The sequence below is a fragment of the Cryptomeria japonica genome, chromosome 4 (assembly GCF_030272615.1).
Source record: "Cryptomeria japonica chromosome 4, Sugi_1.0, whole genome shotgun sequence".
Lineage (NCBI taxonomy): Eukaryota > Viridiplantae > Streptophyta > Pinopsida > Cupressales > Cupressaceae > Cryptomeria > Cryptomeria japonica.
Window position 1 is genome coordinate 239409829 of NC_081408.1, and position 14381 is coordinate 239424209.

A 14381-nucleotide genomic window follows, 5' to 3' on the forward strand; every position below is an offset into this window, starting at 1 on the left:
TACTCTTCAGAATCCAACGTGGCTAGCTACTTGAGTTACCCTTACTTCAAAATTATCCTGGATAGAGCCTCGCTGCCAACAAGCATCCATAGCCCCAACGAGGTTATCATTGCAATATCACAAATATTGCTCCATTGCCAGCTAGGCATCCATAGCCTTGATGGAGTTGCTCGCAGTTTCTTAATATACATGTAGGATTAATCAAAATAACAGAAAATATATGCTTGCCAAAACATATTATGTTATATAGTGGCTTCAGGGTTTCTAGTTTCAAGTTTCTTAATATCCTTGCAGGGTTAATAATTTAATTGTCATCATACATACTGATGGCAATTTAATTATTAATCCTACAGGTATATTAAGTTAATAAATAATAACTTAATAATCTCTATAAATTTATTAAATGAAAATCTCTGTAATTGCCATAATAGGGGTAATATTAGTCAATATTAGTCAATATTACCCTTATTATGACGATTAAAGAGATTTTCATTTAATAAATTAATTAATAAACAATTAATTTATCAAATGTCTATTGAACATATTTAATAGATATATGTTCGACGGAGATTTAAAAAATTAAATGTTTATCAATCTAGCCACTAGCACGTCAATATGCAACAAAACCTAACCGCTAGCAATGTTCCATAGGAAACCCGTAATAGTTTAATGCACAATCAAAAGCCTGGGAAAATCACATGTTGAAAACCCAAAAAATGCTGGAAATTGTGTCGTCGAAAACCCAAAAATCACTGGAAATCGCGTCGCTGAAAATCTAGAAATCACGCCAAACACATGCTGAAATCCCAACAAACACCTGCCTACAAATCGCGTCAGGAAGAAACCTTACAAATTGTGTGGTTAAAATTGCATCGCATTGGAGAAAAACAATGAAAAAAATAGCCCATGCATTAAAAACAAGTCACGCCATGTCTTTTGCTCGATATTTTTAGGGTTATTATTTTTGGGTTAGGTTGCAGACGTGAGTGAAGCGTCTCCATTTGTGGGAGAGGTGAGCAAAGACATCTCTACTACAGGATATGTGACCCAGGCTCCGAGACGCATCTTAGGGGTCTGGAGACGTGTCTCCTTGCAACCTTGGGGCATATGATCCTTGTCTCTGCACAGTGGGTTTAGGTAAGTGTTGTGCACAAGTCAAAGTCTTAAGGTTGAGCACTTCATGTAGGTACCCTTGCACAAACCAAGGCTCTTACCCTACCCCCCTTGAGCGCATTTGAGGTGGAGACTCGCAAGTAGGGAGTGGGTTTGATGGGTTGGATTGCATAACTTTGATCTCATTCTTAGCCAATTTGATATCCAATTAACCCACTTATTCCTCATCTCTCTAGAGCGCAAATGAACCTAAGCCTTGCACAAATAGGTTTGAAGGAGTGGCATGCATAATTTTATGCATGGAAAGGGTGTTGTTCCCTTAGAAAAGTTTTGCACCTCCTTCCTAATCCTACACCTAGGGTGCATGCTTGAAGTTGTTTTGCACAAAACTCGTGGTCGATAGAGTGCGTTTTTGGTATATGCTTGCACCGAATAGCATGGGCGGGATTGATGCCTTAGCTTGCACCAAGATGCAAGTTGTGTGCACTTTGAGGGTTGCCATGCATAGCCTTATACATGCTCAAGGGGGGCTGGATTTTACTTAGTCAAATTTCATCCTCCTCAATCATTCCTCTAGAGCGCATATGAGGGATTGGCTTGCACAAGTTAGATTAGAGCATGGTGATGCATGTAATCCATCCATCTTGAGTGGAATTAAGGTCCTTTGGTTGGGCTAGACACTCAAGAGTTTGATCATGAGGTTGGGGTAGACACTAATACACAACTTACCCCCCGTCTTTCCCACCTCGCATAAATTTATACATGTGAGGAGGGGGTTGAATTTTACGTAGACAAATTTTGACATTTTTTCTACCTAGGTCCTACACAATATGATCTTGTTACTTGTGACCTTAGGATGTGCTTGCAGTTCCCAACGGGACTACAAGAAAGCTTACCACTCCACATTTGTAAAATTCCTCAACTGGAATTTGTTTTGCAGATTAATAAGTATTTCAGAATTTGTCTCAAACACATTCGTTTGTTGGAAAAATGCACAGAATACCATTCACAGGTTCAGTCTAATTAAATCTTTCTCCTATTGTACAGTTATAGTAGAACTTAGACTGTTTAGAAGGAAAACAAACTTGAAACTAATTCCAAAATGGCGTTTTCTCAATAGATTCAAAAATAGTTTGCAATTATTGAAATAACATTCTGGAAGTATGTTATATTAACAGTGCACTTGGAAATGATATGGAAAGCCAATTGTTAATTACAGAGAATTCGCCTGTTCCAGCATGTTGAACTCACACCACGTAACCTCCAGGAATGATACCACGCCAAACAGTTGTCAGTAGCCATACTTCCATGCTGGCACATTGTTTGAATAAAATTCCGATATTGGGTCTTTTGTATTGAACCGGAAATATTGATGGAGTAAGGAATTAATTCCTGTGCGTGTAAACCAAACACCGTCTGATAACTCCGCCACGATATGTTACCTCTCCACGCCAAATATTGTTGGATGATTATTTCACGGTTCTCTATTACAAGACACGCACACTTCCTTGCTTCTGTCGAAAATGCAATCTCAACTATTCAACCCGACATTCTACCAATGCTGATAGTAGACCAAATTCTGCAACCATTTAATCGCAATTCCGCAGCAATGAATTTGTGGAGATGAATTACATTGACTTTGCCTAGAAATATTGACGTTTCAGATACGGCACGATGATCTCAAACTCATTTGCGTGAATAGAAAGTTCAGACGCTCCTCTGACCAAACTCCACCGTGAACTCCGTTACGAATACCATAACACTAATCCAATAGGCCAGGGGGTTCTGGGGAAAGGATGTTCTTAATATCTCTTCGGAAACCTCAGAGAAAGATTTCTTTGCATACTTCTTCGAATTCCAGCACACCAGTCTCAACGAACAATGGTTCATTTAAAGCCAAGCTATCGGGAAAAAAATCCCATAGGAAAACCAATTTCCATCAATTGCCGCTAAACACACCGGGAATAATAATTATGTCCTAGCCAGTGGAATATAATGCATGCAACTTTTATATTGCCTGTATGTGGGTATACTAGTCTCCATTGGCAACAATCAATGATGTTACCTTTGAATGGACTTTGGGCTCAAGTCCCCTTGACACATGGTTGAGTCCAGATGTAAGCATCATATAAAATGAATAGCTATTGATGAGCTACACTGCATACTACAGAAAATGAAAATAGCATAGTCAATATGCTCCTATTTGATCTTAGATTGCATGTATTTCTTCTCCTCAAGAGTGGATATTGTTAGATATTAGTTGAACTACTATTTAAGAACATTCAATTTTCGAATCCTTTGCTCCATTTTCTCTTATCTATGTCTCAAATCTTACAGATTGTCCAAAAATATTATAGAATGATGGTGTCACAGTTCCAACACAGGATGCTAACAAGGTATTCATCATTTCTCCCTTGCATATTGGATTTTTTTAAACCAAAAGATTGTATAGGATGCACATAAATAATTAGAGCTGGTTCAGTGAGTTGGCAGTTTTGTTTAAGAACATAATGTAATGTCCCCTTCTCAGACGTGATGTTTTAGTTGACCGATGGCCTATTTCAGAGACCCGTAGGTGACTCAAAGGGTGAAACTAGGGTTTCTACTTTTGGAGGTTGTTGTTGCTCGTGAATTAGAGTTTGGATTGCGGATTCTTTCTGGGTTTTCAGAGTGCTTCGTAGTGGTATGTCCGACTTTGCGTTCCGAGCACTTTTTGGAATTTACTATTTTTAGTAAATTCTATTTCTGGCAGTGGTCGTGATTATTTTGGCACAGTTGGTTCTCTTCTTCAGTTGGTTCAATTGGCTTCGTCACTTTTGGCCTTGAGATGTTTTTGGAGAGATAAGTTCATTTCATTTAAATAATGTTATGTTTTAATGTTATATTTTAAAGTTGACCCCTTGGCCTAGCTTCATCACTTCAACTTGTTTTAAACGGTGGTCTTCAAGGGTGGACGCATCATGGAAGGGATTTAATATTTCCTAAGGTCTAAAATCTTGCTTATGAAAAGGGGTGCCAACTTTATGAAGAGAAGTGAATTAAAATAGAGGTTAATTAAAGCTTTTAAAAGTGGCGCCATCTCTTGGAGGAAAATTCAAATGTGAAATTAGGGCTCACTTTCTAGAAGCCTCTTGAGATTCCTTGTTAAGCTTATAAATGGAGGCCTCTTCCCTTCATTTGGGCATCTTATGTCTATTGTAATGTTACTCTGTCGGAATGGTATTGGGGTTGCTTCGAGGAATGAATGCCTCCTAGCCTTGGCATTGCTTCTTGCTTGAAAGCTAGCAACTAGTGGTGATTTAGTGTAGTTGTGAGAGTTTGTAGTGGGGATTGCATTGTAGCTTGAGTTGTGCTTGAAGTTTAGTTATTTGCATTTCATTTCATTTTCGGGAGTCGCGGTTAGCAGGGCAGATTTGTAGTTTCACTCATATATTTCAAAATAAAAACATATTCATTTTGGGTATTGTATATTTCCTCTTGTTTTGGCTGGGCGCTCCTTTGTGCAAATTTGTAGATTCTAATATGAAGTGTTTTATTTTATAGAGAAGAATCGCCATTCTTGTCTGGCGTCACTGCTGGGGATTGCCTTGGGGTTAGTGTTAAATAATCTGTTGGGTTAATGTCTGATTTCTTGGTATTGGTTGGGTCGCCTCCTTCATAGGAAGCCTTTGCTTTTGGTTTTGGGTCATTCAGATTAGTATTGAGAGAGTAATGAGCATTTTAGTGATTCCATGTGTTGCTGATTAAGCATTTCAAGTGCTGGTCTGTCATAAATCAGAATATTAAGATTGATCCTTGAGTAGAATTTCTTGGAATTATCATTTTTGTTAAGCCTGGGAGAGTCTTCTATATTACTGCAGCATTGTATAGTCTTAATCTTATGATCTTGGCAAGCATTTACTATCATATTGTAAGTTGAACAGTAGTACTGGCAGCATTTCTTCTCATTTTCATTTCACGCTTGTTATTTACATTTAATTCCATTTCTAAGTTCTTAGCATCTCCGCCATATGGTAGCTCCATTCCCACCTTGGGTTTGAAAGCACATGCTTGGTGTCGAGTTTTCCTTTCAGCAGTTGTAATTGTAAAGATCCTCTAACCATATGTTAGTCCATCTTGGGCACATTCTTGGTTAGAGTTGCTTTCAGCATGTACTAAGATCCTCTGACCATATGTTAGTGCATCTTGGGCACATTCTTGGTTAGAGTTACTTTTAGAATGCTTTAAGACCCTCTGACCATATGCTCACGCCTTGCCCAACCCGAGATCCTGGTGTACATTCTTGGTTAGAGTTGTATTCCGCACCGTTTTGGTTTAAGTGCTAACCCTAACAGATGTGTGTTACATTATTCTTTGTAATTGAAAAATTGAAAAAATTGGTCTGGGATATTTCAGTGGTATCAGAGCTTCACATCCTGCCATCCTGTGAAACAAACCTTCTATGAGTGATAGAGAAAGAATATACTTAGCAAGGGAAGATAAGAGGGCTGCAATTTAGTTTTAGTTTCAGTGGTTTCAAGTTCTTGAAGGTCAGACAGCATCAGAGGTTTTGAGGGCTCATTGGGAGTCTTCTTCGGAAACAGAAATGGGGGACAGTGAGGCGAGCGGGTGGTATTGAGAGGTTTACAAGCAGTCGGGATGAAAGTGGAAAAGGAAGGGAAAGAACACCAAGTCCGGGAAGGAGGTTCGAGAGGAAGATGGATGCCTTAATAGATATGGTATCTCTCATGATGGGGAAAATGGGTCAGAGTTCCAATTCACAGAACAATCAAGGGCACATCAGAGAACACAACGGCTCCAACCAGCATAATGAACAAGCTGCTCCGCATACCTCAAATAGAACAAACATTTCTTCCAGGCCTTTTAAACCCACCTTCTTGGCACCAGTAAACCCTCAACCTGATACGGTAGAGAATGCGTCATTTGTGGAACAGTTGAGACTTGATCGTGCTGAGTATGAGTCTCTTCCTGATGAAATCAAGTTAGACATGTCTTACAATGATTTTGTAGACCATAAAAGGAAGAATAAAGGACATGGGAGACATCGTGAACATAGGCAAGCAACAGTACAGAGGGATTTGCATCAAGCAATCAACAAGGTTATGCTTCCACATTTTGATGCGAGTGACAGTAGTTCAGCTAGAGCTTGGATACAAAAGTTAGACAACTATCTAGCTCTTAGACCCATGATAGAAGAGGAGGCAATCAAGTTTGCTACGCTTCATTTAGATGGGGTAGCACACGAATGGTGGTACCATGGCCTAGTCACCTTGGGGCATCGGTCGATCACTACCTATGATGAGTTCACCAATAGGCTCACAGAGAGATTCGAGAAAAAGGATCCAAAATGCATTTCAGAGAATTGGTACAGTCGATGCTTACATAGCTGAATTTCAAAGGTTTTCAGTAATGGTCACGGGAATCACCGAGAGGCGGTTGGTGATCCTATTCAGTGAAGGGCTTATGGAACCACTCAAGGGTTGGATTAAATCTTTCGATTCACCCTCCTTACAAGAGGCAATGAAGAAAGCAAGAAATATGGAGTGGGCTGCTCCCAAGGCAAAAATTTAATCCAAGCCATTATTTCACAAAAGGGATAAAGGAAAGGGACCTCACCATTAGGAGTTCAAACAGCATAACTCTCATGTCACAAGGCTGGATCTAGAGACACTTAACGAACTCCGAAGAAAGGGGTTATGTTTCCGGTGTAGAGAAAAATGGTCCCAAGATCATATTTGCCCAAAGGGAGTCAAAATTCATCAAATTGAATACTATTCATTTGGAGAAAGCGATTCTGATTCTTTAGACCAGCAATCAGATTGTGATGACAGCGAAGTGGAAAGAGTTCCCGAAGAATCTGAAGGTGAAAAAGGAAGTGGGGGTACCTTGGCTAAACTTTCGAGCTTTCAAAAAAATGAATCCTTCAAGGTTCGAGGGATGATTAAGGGGCAGCAAATAGTTGTTTTGATTGATACTAGAGCAACACATAACTTCATTGATGAAGTTGTGGTGGCAAAGAAAGGGCTGCAAATAGAAGATTTTGAAGGCTTCAAGGTTATGGTTGCTGATGGGTTTCACATTTCTTGCACCAAGAAGATCCCAAATATGTCTATGCAATTGGGCAACTACGAAGTCAAGGATGACTTCTATGTAGTCAGCATTGGAGATACGGGTGCTGTCCTAGGCATTCAATGGCTGCGTTCACTTGGAGAGATCTCCTTAAATCTGCAAACCATGGAGCTCAAGTTTCAATCTGATGGGAAGAAGGTGGTGTTAAGAGGAATGTCTAACGGTGGACCTCGGATTGTGTCATTCAAGCAAATGGCAAAGTTGATTCGGCATGATCAAGTTGAGTGGGCTGCAGAATGTATGATTCTCCCAGCTAGTCCGATTGAAACAAAGAGGGACTACCCGCCTGATATCCAGTCCTTACTCACCAAGAAGAGTAAAGTGTTTGCTGATTTACCGCCTGGGCCACCTCCCGAACGAGGCTCAGAGCATTTCATATAGCTCAAGGAAGGGGCTAAACCAGTTATCACAACTCCATATCGGTACCCTAAGAAGCAGAAGGATGAGATTGAGAAAAACATTAAGGAACTCTTGGAGATGGGGTTCATTCATCCAAGTAAGAGTCCTTTCTCTTTAGCAGTTGTTCTTGTGAAGAAGAAGGATGGTACCATTTGCATGTGTGTGGATTATCGTGCTTTGAATCAAAGCACCATCAAAAATCGATACCCCATTCCAAGGATAGATGAGCTCATAGATGAGCTACATGGAGCCAAGTTCTTCTCAAAGATTGATTTGAGGTCGGGCTACTACCAAATTCAGATGAGAGGGTCTGATGTTGAGAAGACAGCATTTGGATGTCACTATGGTCACTTGGAGTTTTTAGTCATGCCATTTGGGTTGACTAATGTTCTTGCTACCTTCCAGTCTTGTATGAACAGAGTCTTTCAGAAGCAGTTGAGGAATTTCGTGTTAATTTTTTTTTATGACATTCTGATCTATAGCAGGACATAGGAAGAACACCTCAAGCATTTAGAGGAAGTGCTTAGCATCCTTGAATCAGAAAGTCTATTTGCCAAAGAATCCAAATGTGAATTTGGAAAGAAGGAGCTACTTTACCTTGGTCACATAATCAGTGCTGATGGAGTGAAGGTTGATCTCGAAAAGATCAAGGCAATAGTTGATTGGCCACCCCCAGAGAACTTGACTCATTTGAAAGGGTTCTTGGGTCTTTGTGGTTTTTACAGAAGATTTGTGAAGGGCTATTCACAAAACGTTGCTCCTCTTACTGACCTCACGAAAAAGGGAGCTTTTTGTTGGACAGAAAAGGCTTAAACTACTTTTGATAAGTTTAAGAAGATCATGAGCTCTTGTCCGGTTCTGGCAATTCCAGATTTCTCCAAGCCCTTTGAGCTACAGTGTGATGCATCTGGAGAAGGTGTTGGGGCTGTTTTGATGCAAGACAAGCATCCCATTGAGTTTGAGAGCAGAAAATTTAGAGGTGTTGAAAGGACCTACTCCATCTATGACAAGGAAATGCTTGCAATCATGCATGCATTAGCTAAGTTCAGACAGTATTTGGTGGGGAGCAAATTTGTGGTCAAGACTGATCACAATAGTCTCAAGCACTTCATGCATTGGAAGGATTTGAATGAGAGACAACAAAAGTGGGTGAGTAAGCTTCAAGCTTATGATTTTGACATTGAGTATGTCAAAGGGAAAAACAATATTGTGGTTGATGCTCTATCTAGGAGACCTCATTTGAGTTCACTGTGTGAGCTTACTGCTGATTGGAGGGACATGTTGCTCGCTGATTATGCCAAAAATCAGTTGGCCATCAGCATCATTGAAGGTACTTTTCATGACGAAAGGTACAAGGTGGTTGACAGGCTGATACACTACAAGGGTAGAATCTTTGTGGTGGTTGATTCTAAGCTCAGAAAGAAGATTTTGATGACATTCCACTTTCTGGTCATCAGGGTTTCTTCAAGACATATAGGCAGATTCGGGAAAGATTTGCTTGGAAAGGGCTGAAAGGGGAAGTTCAACGCTACATCTAGGAATGTCCTACTTGTCAGATGAACAAGAATGAGCACACTCTACTTGTTGGTCTGCTACAACCTCTTCCCATTCCCAACCAAAAATGGGAAAGCATATCAATGGACTTCATCACTGGGTTGCCAAAGGCCCAAGGCAAAGATTGTATCTATGTTGTAGTGGACAGATTGACAAAGTTTGCTCACTTCTTTGCCATCACGAGCACTTTTTCAGCAACTCAAGTTGCAGATTTGTTTTTTCATGAGGTGTTTAGATTGCACGGGTTGCCGAAAAACATTGTGAGTGATAGGGACAAGAAGTTCCTAAGCACCTTTGTTTGCCCTCTCAGGTGAATAGCTTAAGACATAAAAAACATAATGCAGAATAATGCTGTAAATATCAGACAAAGTATATCAGATGTTCTATTCATCACAAGTGTATGTTACAAGTTACATTCCGAAGTATAAAAGGGTACCGAGGGGGTGCGAGCGCCAACCGTCACACCGCAACTTCCACCTCTCGGTTGCCAACTAACCCAAACAATTACACATAATTAACTAATGTTATTCCCGTGTACAATAATGTCGCCAACATCATCCCCCCCAAAAAGAAAAGTCGTCTCCAGGCGACTTACAAAAATGGAGATAATGCAACCTATACAATATACATATCTGAAAGACTAGGGAGGGGGCTGAGAAAGCGTCCCTGAAGTAGAAGTGTGAGATGTCGGTGTCTGGGTCGCCAAGCAGGCGCAAAGCTCATACACCTGCTGGGTGCGTGCAGCCACATCCCGTTCCGCCACGAGGACCTTCTCTAAAGCTGTCTTCACCATGTGTGCTGCCTCCAGCAACTCCTCCTCTTTTGTATCCATCGCCTCTGTTGTGCAGACCAACCGAGTCTGCTCGGCTGCCAGACGAGTCTCTACCTCCGCCTTCGCTGTCCGGATCTCAGCCGTCTTTGTGCGGGCCACCTCTAGCTGTGCCAACAATTGCGCCCTCTCGGCTGCCCATGAGGCCTGCTGACTGGCCACCTCTCTCTCCAACGCTACTCGGGCAGCCTCCCTAACTGCAGACTCTTGCTGTGTACGCCTCAATGTATAATAGGCATCTCGGTAGACTTGCTCGATCTCGCGGACCACTGCCGTCACCCGACTCTCCACAACGGGCTAACGCAACCTTCAAGCCTGGAGCATCTCCTCTGTCTCTGTAGTCGGCCACCCCTGAGACTCAAAGCAGGTAGTAAAGGCTGTCGGGCAGCCCACCCGCATAAACTGTAGGACCTGCTCTAGCTCCACCACCACCTGCTGCAGTGCTTGCGTCTGGGCGGCGGCCACCATCGACCCACCCCTCATGACCATATCAGCCATGTCAGCGAGATAGGTCTCAACATCCTCCCCCGTCTGTGCCGAAGACTGGGAAATCCCTGGTGGAACAGTCACTACTGTATCCTGCTGTGAAGGTACCGCCTCCGCCACCGAAGGTGCACCATCTCCTGGTGCCTGCCTAGCAGAGGTGACCTCCCCTGCCTCGTGCCCAACTGTGAGTCCATGTGCCTCCCCTGACGAGTCATCCAAGTCGACTACCTCCGCTCTAGTCTCTCGACACGGTGAGAATACAACAGCTCCCTCCTACTGTGCCAGTGTCATCTGAAACCGCTGTGTGAGCCAGCTCTGCATAGCCTCGAGGTCAGCACGCATCTCTGTGACCGGGGATGGGTCGCTGTCGTCGGCTCCTCCAGCAACGAAGTAGAAACAGTCACCACAGCGTCACTACCCACGACGTCCAACCGCACGTGAGGCTCGGTATCCTCCACCTCCGTAGGCCCCTGCTCCTCAACGCCCACTATCTGATGCGGTGACTCCTCCGTCCTTGACTTTGCCATGTCCTCGGTAACTGCCGTTGTGGTTGGGCCCGACGGTGCTCCCTGGTGCTCGTGTTGGAGGGGACCAAGTGTAACAGGCGTATGGCTCTGCCCGAATGCCGGAATACAAGTGCCGCCTACTCTAGATGCTGGCACAGTCGTGCCCATCGGTAACAGAGGTGGGGCAAACCGGACTCGGACAGGCTCCTCCGTTGCTTGACTGCTATCGTCCTCCTCATCTTCCTTCTCCGACTCCTCCGTGCTGCTGGACTCCCTCCCGCTGTCAGGCTCCCCTGAGGCCGAGGCCCTATCCACCGCCCGTTTCCGCTTTGCGGAAGAGTGTCCAATGTCCAAGTGCCTCCAATACATTATTGGAGGCTCTCCTGCTATCAACGGTCCCTGCGGCCGTACCTCCAACTCGTCCTCCGGCACTACTTCCCGCGTGACCTCCAGGAATAACCCTATAGCGTAATGAGGCATATAGAATGTGCGATGCTGGAGCGTCAGAAACTCATACATACGCTCTGCCAGTAACGCTACCCAGTCATATACGATGCCATTCATCAGCCCATTCATCAGCATAATCTGAGGGAGGGCAATGTCCGACGCCCTACCCGACCCTGTCAATCTACTCTTGATGACATCCATAATGCATCTCTAGTGGCCCTCCACAACAAAAGTCTTACGGATTCCGCGACTCTTCGTGGCTCTAGCCACACTGTCTAACTCTGCTGTGGTCAAATTTCGGGAGACTAATTTAATCCACCGCTCCTCCTCCTCCTGTGTCATCTTTTTGGCCTTCAAGTCTATTTTCTTGTCCTGGCTGCACGGAATGCTGAATACCCTCGTGAAATCCCTTGCTTTGAAGGATATGGTGACATCCCTCCGGAGGTATTCAAACGTGCTAGTGCATGTATGCCTATCAAAGGTGTCCACCATGAAGCGTAGGGCACCCTCGTACTCCCGAATAAGGAACACGGGCATCCGAATAGCCCACTCTACTTGTGCCTTCCAGAGGTTTTGCTTTACCAGGTCATTTTCGGGGGTGTCCTGCCACCATTTTCGGCATTCCAACCCATTCAGGCCCTCGAAAGTAATATTCTGTGGCGTCACTGTGTTTTTCGCACTTGCGGCAACCTGTGGTGTTTTCTGTTTTTGTTTTTGCCGAGCGCTGGCATCCATGGTGACGCCTGCAACACGTACTACCGATGCTAAAACCCTGATGTTGCTATCCCTATCCCTCTGGCTGCTACTGGAGGAAGCGTGCAGCTGTTTCTTCCAGCTTCTTTTCCCTGCTGAATCCATTAATCTCCCTGTAACCGATTTGTTTATAAAAATTCTACCCTTAATAACGGCCTTCTTTTTCGTGCGGCTGTTTGGTCTACCTATGGTTCTATTCTTCCCTTTGCGGCTGCTGCGCATAACCCTTGCTGTTTGGTCTACCTGTGGTGTGGCTGCGTGGAATTGTGCGGACTTGGTCTGGCCGTGCGGTGGTAACTACCTCCAAGAAAAGTGCACGACAAATGCCGCCGCCGTGTAATGTCCGTCTCCTTGTTACGATTTTACCTACCGCATGGTGGAGGTACACGCCTATCCGCACAAATAGTGTATTTGTTCTCCATACTTGCTGTGTTGATCGGGCCGTGCGGTGCATCCCTTTCCCTGGCTGCACGGTGATGTGCCTTCGACGGTGTTCGGCGTCTTGTTCCCTTACCCCCTGCTGTGCGGTGATGGCGGTGTGCGGGGTTGTTTTGCTCTTCGTCGCGGTGGTGTTGTGCGGTGTCTTTGTTGCTGCGCGGCGTTTTATAGTTGCCGCGGCTGCTTGGTGACCGCCTTCGGTGGCTCCCACCGCACGGTGTGACCACCGCACGATGGTTCCATCGTCGGTGGTCCCATCGCACGATGGTTCCACCGTCGGTGGTCCCACCGTACGGTGGTACTTTCTTCCCCTTTTTTTTTTTTATCAACTTTTTATTTTGTTTTGTCGTCTTTTTAAATTTTCTTTTATTTTTCCTCCAATTTTTCAATTTTTATCGGGCTAACTGACTAGAGGGTCCCGGTTCCCTTCGCTTGTGATAGATCTTTAACTTCGACCCGTTAACTGCGTCTGGTATCTCCTTCCCGTCCAGCGTCCATAATTTTATCGCCCCGTTTGTATTGACCTCACGTATCCGGAAGGGCCCTAACCAGCGGACTTTGAATTTCCCAGGTTTAATTTCGTTCTTCCCATTGAACTTTAACACCAGCTGTCCGGGAGTAAAATTCATTCGCCGAAGATGCTTGTCGTGCCACATCTTCCGTCTTTGCTGGGCTGTTTCTGTCGCCCACTGAGCCATCATCCTTCGTTCGTCCAATTTGTTCAACGCGTACAGCCTCTCCCTCAGGCTTTCCATGTCGCCAAGGCGATTATCGATGGCAATCCGTAGACTCGGCACCATGAATTCAACTGGCACCACGGCTTCTTGTCCATACATTAGCTGGAAGGGAGTCTGTCCAGTAGTTACCTTGTAAGTTGTTCGGTATGCCCAAAGTACTGACGGTAGACGCTCCTCCCAGTCATCCTTCTCCACTCCGCAAGACTTATATATCACCGCCATTATTATTTTATTTGTGGCCTCCGCCTGGCCATTGGCACGTGGGTAGTACGGGCTTGAAAATGAGTGAAAAATCTTGAAGTCTGATGTCAATCGCCGTATGACATGGTTCACGAAGTGGCCTCCCCGGTCACTGGTCAATTGAATAGGTATACCATATCGCGTAATGATACTGCCGAATTATCCTGGAGAGCTCTTGCCTCCACCCACTTGGTCAAGTATTCTATCGCAACTACAATGTACCGGCACCGTCGTGTGCGGCTGGCCTTAAGAGGACCCACAAAGTCGAGTCCCCATTGCTCAAAGAGTTCTTGTGCATGCGACGGGTTGAGGGGCATGAAGTCCCGCTTCAGAGGTTTGCCCACCCGTTGGCAAGTGTCGCATCTCACGACCCACTCCCTGGCGTCGTGATATACCGTTGGCCACCATAGTCCTGCGAGAAGCACCTTTCGGGCTGTGGTGTCTGGACCCATGTGTCCACCTGCAGGCCCTTCGTGTGCCTCCCTTAGTACACTCGAGACTTCTTCTTCCATGACACAATGCCTTAATATCTGGTCCGGCCCCATTTTGTAGAGTAACCCGTTAATGAGCGAAAAAGTCCTGCTCCTTAATGCGAGCTTTCTTCGTTCCCCTGGAGGCATACCCTCCAGAAAGCGGGACGTCGATAGGTACTCTCCAATCTTCTTGTACCACGAAGGGAGTACAGCTATTTGGAACAAGTGTGCATCTGGAAAATCGTCATTTACTCCCTCTGGAGGTTCCCCTGACTTA